The sequence below is a fragment of the Silene latifolia genome, chromosome Y, assembly GCF_048544455.1.
Source record: "Silene latifolia isolate original U9 population chromosome Y, ASM4854445v1, whole genome shotgun sequence".
In the NCBI taxonomy this organism is placed as follows: Eukaryota; Viridiplantae; Streptophyta; class Magnoliopsida; order Caryophyllales; family Caryophyllaceae; genus Silene; species Silene latifolia.
This window is the reverse complement of record NC_133538.1, coordinates 348,583,608-348,598,517: the sequence shown is the minus strand read 5'-3', so window position 1 is coordinate 348,598,517 and position 14,910 is coordinate 348,583,608. Positions and strand designations below refer to the sequence as shown.

General features: G+C 35.3%; 1 long non-coding RNA gene across 1 annotated transcript; it reads right to left on the bottom strand.

Moving 5' to 3' along the window:
* Window positions 1-3,681: 3,681 nt before the first annotated feature.
* Window positions 3,682-6,268, bottom strand: LOC141626617 (uncharacterized). The gene is made up of 3 exons (XR_012536222.1): window positions 6,157-6,268; window positions 5,980-6,070; window positions 3,682-3,805 (listed from the first exon to the last, which is right to left on the bottom strand). It is a non-coding gene; the product is annotated as an uncharacterized LOC141626617 (long non-coding RNA).
* Between the last annotated feature and the right edge of the window lie 8,642 nt (window positions 6,269-14,910).

Here is a 14,910-nt window from a genome sequence, read left to right as displayed (position 1 = left end):
TTTGTGAGTGCAAATTGTGTTGTGCAAGTTATAGATGAGTAGGAGGCTAAAAGGGAATAGGTTAGGGGAATGATTAAGGCTAAACCTTAGGCTATTACTTTAAGTAAAGTAGTCACATGCCTATGAGGGTAGGCCTTGGGCTCCAAGCAAAAAAAAACAAGTTGCCAACTTGCCATGTGCCTAGGTGATGAGGTAAATGATAATTCAAGGTGAAAAGAGGAATAACGAGGGTGGGTCTTGTTCGCGGATTTCTGCGACAGCCTTTCGTATTTCAGGCATAATTTCCTCTACATAACTTCGATTGAGGTGTTTTCGGTGGCGTTGGAAAGCTAAAAGAAATATCTACAACTTTCATTTTATGATCAAGAGTTAAATCTGTCTTTAAAATATCATAAAATTAGCATCAACAACGAAGTAGTTATTCGTCGGCATAAGGAGTGTAAGTTTAGGATGGGTATTTGGATATCATTGTCGAAAAATAATAGATTTTAAAGGATAAGATTTTATTTTGAATCATTATTATTATTTAAAATAGGAGTTTTATTATATAGGATGACGTGAAAATTACGGGGTGTTACAACCCTACCCCCTTAAGAAAAGTTTCGTCCTCGAAACTTGAAATAGAAGGGTTACCCAAATCGAATAGTTGTGGATATCTCTCCCGCATAGATGCTTCCGATTTTCCACGTAGCCTCTTCAAACTTTTGGCTGCGCCACAAAACCTTTACCAGTGGAGTGACCTTATTCCTTAGAGTCTTATCTTTCCGATCTAGGATATGTACTGGTTGCTCCTCATAAGTGAGGTTTGGTTCCACCTCGACCACATCTGACTAAAGTACGTGGGAGGGGTCACTATGATACCTCCTTAATTGAGACACATGAAAGACATTATGAACCTTTGAAAAATTTGGGGGTAATGCTAACTTATAAATCACCTCTCCAATCCGCTCAAGTACCTCATAAGGTCCAACAAACTTTCGGCTCAACTTGCCCTTCATACCAAATATCTTCACGCCTTTCATAGGTGACACCTTTAAGAATACCTTGTCTCAAACTTGGTACTCAATCGGCCTTCGACGCAAGTCGGCATACGACTTTTGTCGGTCCCCGAGCCGCCTTCCTCTTTTCCCGAATTAGCTTAACTTGCTCAATGGATTCTTGAATTATTTCGGGTCCGAGAACCGCAGCTTCACTTATACCATCCCAACACAACGGGCTTCGACATTGTCTCCCATATAAAGCCTCAAATGGCACCATCTTAATGCTGGAGTGAAAACTGTTGTTGTAAGAGAACTCAACCAAGGGAAGACTTTTCTCCCAACCGGCTTGAAGCTCTAATGCACAAGCTCGAAGCATATCCTCTAACGTTTGAATAGTACGCTCCGTCTGTCCATCTGTAGCGGCATGAAATGCCGTACTCAACTTTAGCTTACTACCCAACGCCTCTTGAAGTTTCCTCCAAAAATGCGAACAAAATCGTGGGTCACGATCGGAAACTATATCTTTCGGAACACCATGTAATCTAATAACTTCTCTTTGGTATGCCATCGCCATCTCATCCAAACTCCACGTTTCTTTCATCGGAATGAAATGAGCTACTTTAGTCAACCGATCAACCACAACCCAAATGGCATTCTTTCTGTCGGGCGTCCTTGGCAAGCCCATTACAAAGTTCATGGAAATTGAATCCCATTTCCACACCGGTATTTCCAACGGCTGCAAAAGACCACCGGGTCTTTGATGCTCAAATTTCACCTTTTGACAAGTGAGGCATTTGGCCACAAAATCGGCTATCTCTCTTTTCTTAGGCCACCAAAAAAATTTCTTCAAATCCTTATACATCTTATCCCCACCTGGGTGAACAGAGTATGGTGTACTATGAGCCTCTTGCATAATCTTTCTTTTGAGCACATCACAGTTAGGAACACACCATCTCCCATGAAATCTTAAACTCCCATCTGCCCAAATCTTGAATTCCTTAGCTTCTCCAGCCTTGGCACGCAAACCTTCGAGTATTGCATCCTCTCGTTGCTTCACTCGAATCTCATGATATAAATCAGGTTCAGCTGTCATGGCACTCAAGTTGGCACTCCCTTGACGGACGACTTCCAAATTCATCTTTTGAAATTCACGGCAAAGTTCATCAGGCAACACTAGAGCCACATTTAGCTTGTGTTTTTCCTTCCTACTTAATGCATCAGCCACCACATTGGCCTTATCTTCATGGTAGTGTAGTTGAAGGTTCTAATCATTGATCAACTCTAACCATCTCCTTTGCCTCGCATTTAGATCCCTTTGTGTGAAAATGTATTTTAAGCTTTTGTGATCTGTATAAAACTTGCATGAAACTCCATAGAGGTAGTGTCTCTAAATATTTAGGGCAAAAACTACAGTTGCCAACTCGAGATCATGAGTCGGATAGTTCTTTTCAGTTTCCTTTAGTTGCCTTGATGCATAATCCACAACCTTTCCATTTTGCATTAGCACACAACCTAGACCATTCTTTGCCGCGTCACTATAGACATCAAATCTGACGCCTTCCTCGGGTAATGTTAGAATTGGTGCTGATGTCAATCTCCTCTTCATCTCTTGAAACGCCTCTTCGCAGGCACTAGACCACACAAATTTTGATTCCTTCTTTAGTAAAAAGAAGTCATGGGTTTTGCCACCTTAGAAAAATCATTAATGAACCTACAGTAGTAGCCTGCCAAACCTAAGAAACTTCTAATCTCACCCATATTCTTAGGGCTTTCCCAATCCACTACTGCTTGAACTTTAGCTGGATCGACACTGACACCCTCGCCAAAAATGACATGTCCTAAAATTGCAATTTTTTTTTAAGCCAAAATTCGCATTTCGAAAACTTCGTAAACCATTTTTTCTTCCTCAGAGTCTCTAATACCAAACGAAGATGTCGTGCATACTCATCCTCATTCTGTGAATAAATCAGAATATCATTTATGAACACAACTACACATTTATCCAAATACTTGTGGAAGGTCTTGTTCATCTGAATCCATGAATACGGCTAGGGCATATCCACCTTTTATTCCTCGGGCATGTGAGTCACCACAAACAACTTCTCTATTTCACGTATCCAACCCTCAAGGATGACCAAGTTAGTGACTCCCATGTAGACCGAAGGTTGGTGGCGATTGAAACGCTAAAAAATGGATCTCCCCCTTTCTTTTGGTTGAGCATTGTTCTCCTTCTCCAGTAATTTCAATAAAGTTGTTTCAATCAAACGAGTTCGCTCATTTTCGCCATTCCCATGGTTGTTTCCATGTCGGGTGTTCATCTTCAACAAAACAAATAGATAACTCACGTGGTAGAAGCCTAACTACCACTAGCAAGCAACTACTCCGCCACAAATAACGAATAAACAAAAACAATACTCATATGCAAGTAAGAGACCTATAATATAAGCATAAATAAAGTCCTTACTTGTTTCTACCCCACTCTCTTTTAGTCATAATTAATCTTTGTTTAAGTCTTATTTCAATGCGAGAGTGTTGGGAGCGTTCTGGCTCTGATACCAACTGTAACAACTCCGGATTTAATAATACAAATAAGCTAGATAAATATTGCATTTTATATTAATAAAAGTCCATGGTGGCGGAAACACCATGACGATAAATCCGGGTGCTACCGAAATATATAAAGTAATAGTCAACTACGCATACAACTACTCTCGGGAATGAAAAACCCGTCCAAAATAAAACAACAAGGTTCGATTACTAAACATCATAACTATTATTTATTATCTCTCTCTCAAAACCCATCCATGACCAAGAAGCACATCAACCTGAAAAAAATATCAACAACCACCGTCAGTGGGGAGTAACTAGGAGTGCTCCCAGCCATGACTTAAGAAATTTCAAGAAACAATTATGAGCAAATAATAAGAGACAACATATAATCCATTCAAAATATGAAAACATGTGAACTTCATGGAAATTTAATATTAAGGTATATAATCACAAATGAGTGAGTAATAATGATACCACATGATTAATTAAAATGTGTAACAACTTACAAGTTTCATGTCACTTACATGATTATACGAAATCTTTGTAAAAAGAAGGTGGTCATAATGAAAAAGAAATAACACCAATTTACCCGAATGACATATGAAATGAGTAATGATAATATACGAGTGGTAAACACATCCAAATCTTGGACCATAAATACATAGAATAACACGAGACAAGAACGAGCACCGTCTAGGGCCAATAACCTGAAACCCTAAACCTTGGTGTCAATAACCTGACACCAAAATAACCCTACGGCAGGACACATAACCGTGAACCCGTGTCTAAGACTGGCCAGACTCTCGAGGGGCATAAAGTCTAGTTAAGGCGTAAATGTGCGGACCCTTAACCAGTCAAGGCGTAAAAGTGCAGACCCTTGACCCCCAAACGACATATCCATAGACTCATAAGAGTATCCAAAAAGGACGGTCAACCCATAGCAGGCCAATAACCTGAAACCATGCCAGGGTACTAGGTAGGCCAATAACTTGAAACTTACCCAGTTTGGTATTGCTCTTCTCAAGTAGACCAATAACCTGAAATCTACTCGATATCTTATACTCTAGCTAAACCATATATAAAATGGAACAAGGTCCAAAAGATAACAAAAGTGCACCATGAATAACCTCATGTTAACATGCCAAAATGTTCATAACTGAGGGATAAATAATATTAAATGAAATTCAATAATGGTAATCAAAGTTAGAGTATAATTTCAACTTTTCCAATATAAAACAAGAGACACTCATGTCAATATATAATTTCCGAAAGGCAATATCACAAAAAGCGTATACATGCCATTTACCATAGTAGAAGTAACAATCAATTCTTAACAAATACACTATTGTAATCTCACATTATAAACATAGTTATGGAGAATATATTTACAAGACATGATACCATCAAATATGTTATTAGTTATTTCCTTAACAAACATTTATTAAATTCGTTAATTAAACATCTAATAATTCTAAACAATTAAACAAAAGTTATATTCTACTCATGAAAAATTACTAGATATTTTAGTGAGTTATAAATTCAATAAAAACACTACCTAATAAATTATTTAATAATGTTTCACATATTTAACATAAAATTAGCATTTAATAGGCGATTTCAAGCATAAATAAACAAATAAATAAGAAAATTGTGTCACGACCATTAATAATTTATTTTACATTATTATAGGACAGAATATGCATAAAAATAAATTATAAATATTTTATTTATATTTATTTATTATTCTAACACAATTAAACCTTATTTATGGACTAATTAGTTATAAAATTAAAAAGTAATTATACAAATTACAAAATGGACATGAAAAACTTTAATACACTAAAATAAGTCATATTATGATAAAACATTCAATTTTAACATTTATTTATATATTTTACATATTTACTTGAGATTAATTGCATAAAACACGAATATATATTAAATGAGAGCAATAATAATTTTAAAAATAAAATAATCAATTTAAATACTATATAAATTATAATAGGCCAGAAAAAAATTAAGGAAGTAAATTTTTCGAAATTATTTTATGTTTTATATATTTATTAGACGATTATCACATAAAACCGGATTAAATATCAAATAATAACAAATAAATATATGATAATTATAGAACTAAAATAATCACATGCAAACTCATAAATAATGATAATAAATCAGAATATAATCAAAAATATAATTTTTATAATCATCCATATATTTTACATATTGTTTAGATTGTTAAATCACATAAAAAAATACAAATAAATCATAGAAAACATTTAAATAAGTATATATTCATCACAAAATAATGAAAACTACTATTTATTATATAAATCATGAATCTCATATATTTCCATGATTTTAAACATCATATATATTATCAATCTTATTATAACCTCATAAAAGCACTTGAAATTCAAAAATCATAGAAAGGAGAAAACCTAGTTACCTTGATAGAGATTAAGATTAGTAAATAAGAAGGATAGTGTTATAAGATCAACCCAAATAATCTCCCTCAACCAAGGTATCTTGCTCACCTCCTTGAAACATAAGAATTAAAACAAATAATTAAATACTATAAATAAACTAGTATAAGAATGACAATTAAATAGTTACCTACACTTACAAATGAGCAAGAAGAAAGAGATGTGAGAATGAAAGAAATGAAATGTAGAGAATTGGGGTAGAAGCTCACGGCAAAGAGGAGAGATTTGTGAGTGCAAATTGTGTTGTGCAAGTTATAGATGAGTAGGAGGCTAAAAGGGAATAGGTTAGGGAATGATTAAGGCTAAACCTTAGGCTATTACTTTAAGTAAAGTAGTCACATGCCTATGAGGGTAGGCCTTGGGCTCCAAGCAAAAAAAAACAAGTTGCCAACTTGCCATGTGCCTAGGTGATGAGGTAAATGATAATTCAAGGTGAAAAGAGGAATAACGAGGGTGGGTCTTGTTCGCGGATTTCTGCGACAGCCTTTCGTATTTCAGGCATAATTTCCTCTACATAACTTCGATTGAGGTGTTTTCGGTGGCGTTGGAAAGCTAAAAGAAATATCTACAACTTTCATTTTATGATCAAGAGTTAAATCTGTCTTTAAAATATCATAAAATTAGCATCAACAACGAAGTAGTTATTCGTCGGCATAAGGAGTGTAAGTTTAGGATGGGTATTTGGATATCATTGTCGAAAAATAATAGATTTTAAAGGATAAGATTTTATTTTGAATCATTATTATTATTTAAAATAGGAGTTTTATTATATAGGATGACGTGAAAATTACGGGGTGTTACAACCCTACCCCCTTAAGAAAAGTTTCGTCCTCGAAACTTGAAATAGAAGGGTTACCCAAATCGAATAGTTGTGGATATCTCTCCCGCATAGATGCTTCAGTTTTCCACGTAGCCTCTTCAAACTTTTGGCTGCGCCACAAAACCTTTACCAGTGGAGTGACCTTATTCCTTAGAGTCTTATCTTTCCGATCTAGGATATGTACTGGTTGCTCCTCATAAGTGAGGTTTGGTTCCACCTCGACCACATCTGACTAAAGTACGTGGGAGGGGTCACTATGATACCTCCTTAATTGAGACACATGAAAGACATTATGAACCTTTGAAAAATTTGGGGGTAATGCTAACTTATAAATCACCTCTCCAATCCGCTCAAGTACCTCATAAGGTCCAACAAACTTTCGGCTCAACTTGCCCTTCATACCAAATATCTTCACGCCTTTCATAGGTGACACCTTTAAGAATACCTTGTCTCAAACTTGGTACTCAATCGGCCTTCGACGCAAGTCGGCATACGACTTTTGTCGGTCCTGAGCCGCCTTCCTCTTTTCCCGAATTAGCTTAACTTGCTCAATGGATTCTTGAATTATTTCGGGTCCGAGAACCGCAGCTTCACTTATACCATCCCAACACAACGGGCTTCGACATTGTCTCCCATATAAAGCCTCAAATGGCACCATCTTAATGCTGGAGTGAAAACTGTTGTTGTAAGAGAACTCAACCAAGGGAAGACTTTTCTCCCAACCGGCTTGAAGCTCTAATGCACAAGCTCGAAGCATATCCTCTAACGTTTGAATAGTACGCTCCGTCTGTCCATCTGTAGCGGCATGAAATGCCGTACTCAACTTTAGCTTACTACCCAACGCCTCTTGAAGTTTCCTCCAAAAATGCGAACAAAATCGTGGGTCACGATCGGAAACTATATCTTTCGGAACACCATGTAATCTAATAACTTCTCTTTGGTATGCCATCGCCATCTCATCCAAACTCCACGTTTCTTTCATCGGAATGAAATGAGCTACTTTAGTCAACCGATCAACCACAACCCAAATGGCATTCTTTCCTGTCGGCGTCCTTGGCAAGCCCATTACAAAGTTCATGGAAATTGAATCCCATTTCCACACCGGTATTTCCAACGGCTGCAAAAGACCACCGGGTCTTTGATGCTCAAATTTCACCTTTTGACAAGTGAGGCATTTGGCCACAAAATCGGCTATCTCTCTTTTCTTAGGCCACCAAAAAAATTTCTTCAAATCCTTATACATCTTATCCCCACCTGGGTGAACAGAGTATGGTGTACTATGAGCCTCTTGCATAATCTTTCTTTTGAGCACATCACAGTTAGGAACACACCATCTCCCATGAAATCTTAAACTCCCATCTGCCCAAATCTTGAATTCCTTAGCTTCTCCAGCCTTGGCACGCAAACCTTCGAGTATTGCATCCTCTCGTTGCTTCACTCGAATCTCATGATATAAATCAGGTTCAGCTGTCATGGCACTCAAGTTGGCACTCCCTTGACGGACGACTTCCAAATTCATCTTTTGAAATTCACGGCAAAGTTCATCAGGCAACACTAGAGCCACATTTAGCTTGTGTTTTTCCTTCCTACTTAATGCATCAGCCACCACATTGGCCTTATCTTCATGGTAGTGTAGTTGAAGGTTCTAATCATTGATCAACTCTAACCATCTCCTTTGCCTCGCATTTAGATCCCTTTGTGTGAAAATGTATTTTAAGCTTTTGTGATCTGTATAAAACTTGCATGAAACTCCATAGAGGTAGTGTCTCTAAATATTTAGGGCAAAAACTACAGTTGCCAACTCGAGATCATGAGTCGGATAGTTCTTTTCAGTTTCCTTTAGTTGCCTTGATGCATAATCCACAACCTTTCCATTTTGCATTAGCACACAACCTAGACCATTCTTTGCCGCGTCACTATAGACATCAAATCTGACGCCTTCCTCGGGTAATGTTAGAATTGGTGCTGATGTCAATCTCCTCTTCATCTCTTGAAACGCCTCTTCGCAGGCACTAGACCACACAAATTTTGATTCCTTCTTTAGTAAAAAGAAGTCATGGGTTTTGCCACCTTAGAAAAATCATTAATGAACCTACAGTAGTAGCCTGCCAAACCTAAGAAACTTCTAATCTCACCCATATTCTTAGGGCTTTCCCAATCCACTACTGCTTGAACTTTAGCTGGATCGACACTGACACCCTCGCCAAAAATGACATGTCCTAAAATTGCAATTTTTTTTTAAGCCAAAATTCGCATTTCGAAAACTTCGTAAACCATTTTTTCTTCCTCAGAGTCTCTAATACCAAACGAAGATGTCGTGCATACTCATCCTCATTCTGTGAATAAATCAGAATATCATTTATGAACACAACTACACATTTATCCAAATACTTGTGGAAGGTCTTGTTCATCTGAATCCATGAATACGGCTAGGGCATATCCACCTTTTATTCCTCGGGCATGTGAGTCACCACAAACAACTTCTCTATTTCACGTATCCAACCCTCAAGGATGACTGGGTTAGTGACTCCCATGTAGACCGAAGGTTGGTGGCGATTGAAACGCTAAAAAATGGATCTCCCCCTTTCTTTTGGTTGAGCATTGTTCTCCTTCTCCAGTAATTTCAATAAAGTTGTTTCAATCAAACGAGTTCGCTCATTTTCGCCATTCCCATGGTTGTTTCCATGTCGGGTGTTCATCTTCAACAAAACAAATAGATAACTCACGTGGTAGAAGCCTAACTACCACTAGCAAGCAACTACTCCGCCACAAATAACGAATAAACAAAAACAATACTCATATGCAAGTAAGAGACCTATAATATAAGCATAAATAAAGTCCTTACTTGTTTCTACCCCACTCTCTTTTAGTCATAATTAATCTTTGTTTAAGTCTTATTTCAATGCGAGAGTGTTGGGAGCGTTCTGGCTCTGATACCAACTGTAACAACTCCGGATTTAATAATACAAATAAGCTAGATAAATATTGCATTTTATATTAATAAAAGTCCATGGTGGCGGAAACACCATGACGATAAATCCGGGTGCTACCGAAATATATAAAGTAATAGTCAACTACGCATACAACTACTCTCGGGAATGAAAAACCCGTCCAAAATAAAACAACAAGGTTCGATTACTAAACATCATAACTATTATTTATTATCTCTCTCTCAAAACCCATCCATGACCAAGAAGCACATCAACTCGAAAAAATATCAACAACCACCGTCGGTGGGGAGTAACTAGAGTGCTCCCACCATGACTTAAGAAATTTCAAGAAACAATTATGAGCAAATAATAAGAGACAACATATAATCCATTCAAAATATGAAAACATGTGAACTTCATGGAAATTTAATATTAAGGTATATAATCACAAATGAGTGAGTAATAATGATACCACATGATTAATTAAAATGTGTAACAACTTACAAGTTTCATGTCACTTACATGATTATACGAAATACTGTAAAAGAAGGTGGTCATAATGAAAAAGATATAACACCAATTTACCCGAATGACAGATGAAATGAGTAATGATAATATACGAGTGGTAAACACATCCAAATCTTGGACCATAAATACATAGAATAACACGAGACAAGAACGAGCACCGTCTAGGGCCAATAACCTGAAACCCTAAACCTTGGTGTCAATAAGCTGACACCAAAATAACCCTACGGCAGGACACATAACCGTGAACCCGTGTCTAAGACTGGCCAGACTCTCGAGGGACATAAAGTCTAGTTAAGGCGTAAATGTGCGGACCCTTAACCAGTCAAGGCGTAAAAGTGCGGACCCTTGACCTCCAAACGACATATCCATAGACTCATAAGAGTATCCAAAAAGGACGGTCAACCCATAGCAGGCCAATAACCTGAAACCATGCCAGGGTACTAGGTAGGCCAATAACCCGAAACCTACCCAGTTTGGTATTGCTCTTCTCAAGTAGACCAATAACCTGAAATCTACTCGATATCTTATACTCTAGCTAAACCATATATAAAATGGAACAAGGTCCAAAAGATAACAAATGTGCACCATGAATAACCTCATGTTAACATGCCAAAATGCTCATAACTGAGGGATAAATAATATTAGGGATATTCTCTCGTGTACCCCTGAACTTTTTCATTTTCTATGGTGTACCCCTCGTTTTTTGCAAAAACACTTTGACCGACAATAATTCTCTATTACGAGTTTAGAAAACGGTAATTTTTTTCCAAACCAATTATCTCGTCAAGGCCTTCAATTTGAAAAAAAAAAATTCACTGCTTTTTGAACGCTTAGCCGGTAGTTATGGTTGGTCAAACATTTTTTAACGAATAAACTTTGACCGACCATAATTCTCGACTACGAGTTGAGACGTCGGTGAATTTTTTTTTCAAACGGAAGACCTCTGAAAGACCGTCAATTTGGAAAAAAAGTTTATCGTATTCTGAACTTGTAGCCAAGAGTTATTGACGGTCAAAGTTTTTTTGCATGAAAATAGGGGTATATCATAGAAAATGAAAAAGCTGAGGGGTACACGAGAGAATATCCCATAATATTAAATGAAATTCAATAATGGTAATCAAAGCTAGAGTATAATTTCAACTTTTCCAATATAAAACAAGAGACACTCATGTCAATATATAATTTCCGAAAGGCAATATCACTAAAAGCGTATACATGCCATTTACCATAGTAGAAGTAACAATCAATTCTTAACAAATACACTATTGTAATCTCACATTATAAACATAGTTATGGAGAATATATTTACAAGACATGATACCATCAAATATGTTATTAGTTATTTCCTTAACAAACATTTATTAAATTCGTTAATTAAACATCTAATAATTCTAAACAATTAAACAAAAGTTATATTCTACTCATGAAAAATTACTAGATATTTTAGTGAGTTATAAATTCAATAAAAACACTACCTAATAAATTATTTAATAATGTTTCACATATTTAACATAAAATTAGCATTTAATAGGCGATTTCAAGTATAAATAAACAAATAAATAAGAAAATTGTGTCACGACCATTAATAATTTATTTTACATTATTATAGGACAGAATATGCATAAAAATAAATTATAAATATTTTATTTATATTTATTTATTATTCTAACACAATTAAACCTTATTTATGGACTAATTAGTTATAAAATTAAAAAGTAATTATACAAATTACAAAATGGACATGAAAAACTTTAATACACTACAATAAGTCATATTATGATAAAACATTCAATTTTAACATTTATTTATATATTTTACATATTTACTTGAGATTAATTGCATAAAACACGAATAAATATTAAATGAGAGCAATAATAATTTTAAAAATAAAATAATCAATTTAAATACTATATAAATTATAATAGGCCAGAATAAAATTAATTCACTTCTCTCTCTAGTTTAGTAATACATTCACTAATTCATTATTATACACAATTAACACCATCTTTTGTCTTATACTTCAAAGTTTATGAAAATTTTGTTAACATTTTTCTTGTTTCGGTTTTTTTCATTTTTTTTATCGAGACAAGTTTTCGACATTTTAGGATTTTACGAGTATAATTCTAACAGCAAAAAGTGTAATTTTAAGGAATGTTTACGAGAATTTTGCGTTTTACAAATTTAACTTCAGTCTTTTTCGAGTGATTTTGACGAATAATATTTTTTAATTTTTATAATTTTATCACAAGTTATTGAAATTTTAGCATTTTACGAGTGTTATTTTAACGACAAAAAGTGTTATTTTAGTCCAGGTAAGTGTAATTTCAGTCCAATGAGATTGTTATTTTAGTCGAGGAGAATGTAATTTTAGTCCAGGAAATTGTAATTTTAGTCCAGGAATGTAAAATTTCAGTCCACTGAGAATGTAATTTTAGTCCATTGAGAGTGTAACATTAGTCCAGGTAAGTGTAATTTCAGTCCAATGAGATTATTATTTTAGTCCTGGAGAATGTAATTTTAGTCTAGGAAAGTGTAATTTTAGTCCAAGAAAGTATAATTTCAGTCCACTGAGAATGTAATTTTAGTCCATTGAGAATATATCCAAGTCCATTGAGAGTGTAACATTAGTCCAATAGAAGTAAGTGTAATTCCAGTGAAAAAATGTAATTTTAGCAGAAAAAAGAGTAATTCTATCAGAAAAAAGAGTAATTTTAGCAGAAAAAAGACTAATTCTAGCAGAAAGTGTAATTTCAGCAGAAAAAAGAGTAATTCTAGCATGAAAAAGAGTAATTCTAGCAGAAAGTGTAATTTCAGCAGGAAAAAGAGTAATTCTAGTAGGAAAAAGAGTAATTTTAGCAGAAAAAAGAGTAATTCTAGCAGAAAAAGGACTAATTCTAGCCGCAAAAAGAGTAATTCTAGCAGAAAAAAGAGTAATTCTAGCAGAAAAAGTGTAATTATAGCAGAAAAAAAGTGTAATTTTAGCAGAAAAAATAGTAATTGTAGCAGAAAAAAAAGTAATTGTAATTCTAGTAGAAAAAAGTGTAACTCTAAGATGAAAAAAAGTGTAATTCTAGCAGAAAAAAGAGTAATTCTAGGAGAAAAATATGCACATTTAAGATGAAAATCAACAAATAACCTTAGATCTATTTATTAGATCTAAGACTAAAATAAAACGATCTAATATAACAGCAATTGAAGAAAAATGAGGAGACGACATTTTAAATATTTCTAAGATTAAAATTAACAAAACGAGATGTAAAATAACGCACCAACAAATAATACAACCTTCTCAACCATCCTAATTTAAATAACAAATCTGAAATATACTAAAAAAAACAATAAAAAAACGCAAAACAGACGAACACCACCAAACCCAACCCGATCCACAATCACCACAAGACGAATTTATAACAAGAGATCTAGGATTAAATACAAAAAAAAACAGAAAACAAGGGCGAGAAATCTGAAAAAAAGAAAAAGAAAAAAAAGCACGAAACCAGATCTAGAAAGGGAGAAGGGGATGAAATTAAAAAGCAACCTCACAAAAAAAAAAACAAATAAACAAAAAAAAAAACTAGATCCCTCCATTGACCACTATTCCAACCTCACAAAAAATAAAAAAATAACATTTGACTAGTTGTTTAAAATCTGAGAAAACATTTTAATTAATATGAAAACAATGAAATAAAAAAAATATATCTTGTTGGTTGTGAAGCGGAAGTAGGGCGTGAGGGAGGGAGGAGTGAGGCGAGACAATGGTGGTTGAGTGGTCGGATGGTGGTGACAACGGCAGTGGAGAGTAGATCGGGTGGTGGTGGTGGTTGGGTGGTGTGCGGTGGTGGCTGGTGAAGGAGTGGAGGTGGCGGTCGTGGCTGGTGAGGGAGGGGAGCGTGGGCTGTGGTGGTTGCTGTGCGGAGGTGAGGATGAGGCGGTGTCGGGTGGTGGTACTTTTTGGGTAGTGGTGTCGGTGGTGGGTGGGGGGTGTCGGGTGGTGGTATTTTTTTGGTTGTGGTGTGCGTGTGGTGGTTGGGTGGGAGGGTGAGAGTTTTATTGGTTTATTTGGGATTTTTGGGAGGTGATTTTTTTAGGTTTTCAGAGAGAGTGTATTGTGAAATGAGGGGAAAGTGAGGTAGAGAGAGAGAGAAAAGGAGGTATATATATTAAATTAGTGAGGAATTAGTGATTAATTAGGAATAGTAGAGAGAGAGCTAAAACATCTTATTAATCACCATTTTTTTGTTCAAATCTCAGCCACCCATTTTCTTCATCCAATGGCCTATAAGAGGACTTATGGACTCACACCTTCAAGGACTCTCTTGATCTTAACTCTCTCTCTCTCTCTCTCTCTCTCTCTCTCTCTCTATATATATATATATATATATATATATATATATATATATATATATATATATATATATATATATATATATATATATATATAGGGGCGGGATCAGGTGCGAACTATACGAACTAACTTAACAACGCCATCCAAAGTCAAACACGACACTAATAACCCCTTTTCTATAATTTTCTTTTTACTCAACCCATTCTTATCCACCACACAAACATTACTACCAACAACTTTTGCAGCTGCCATCAGAAGACCATGAAGGCAC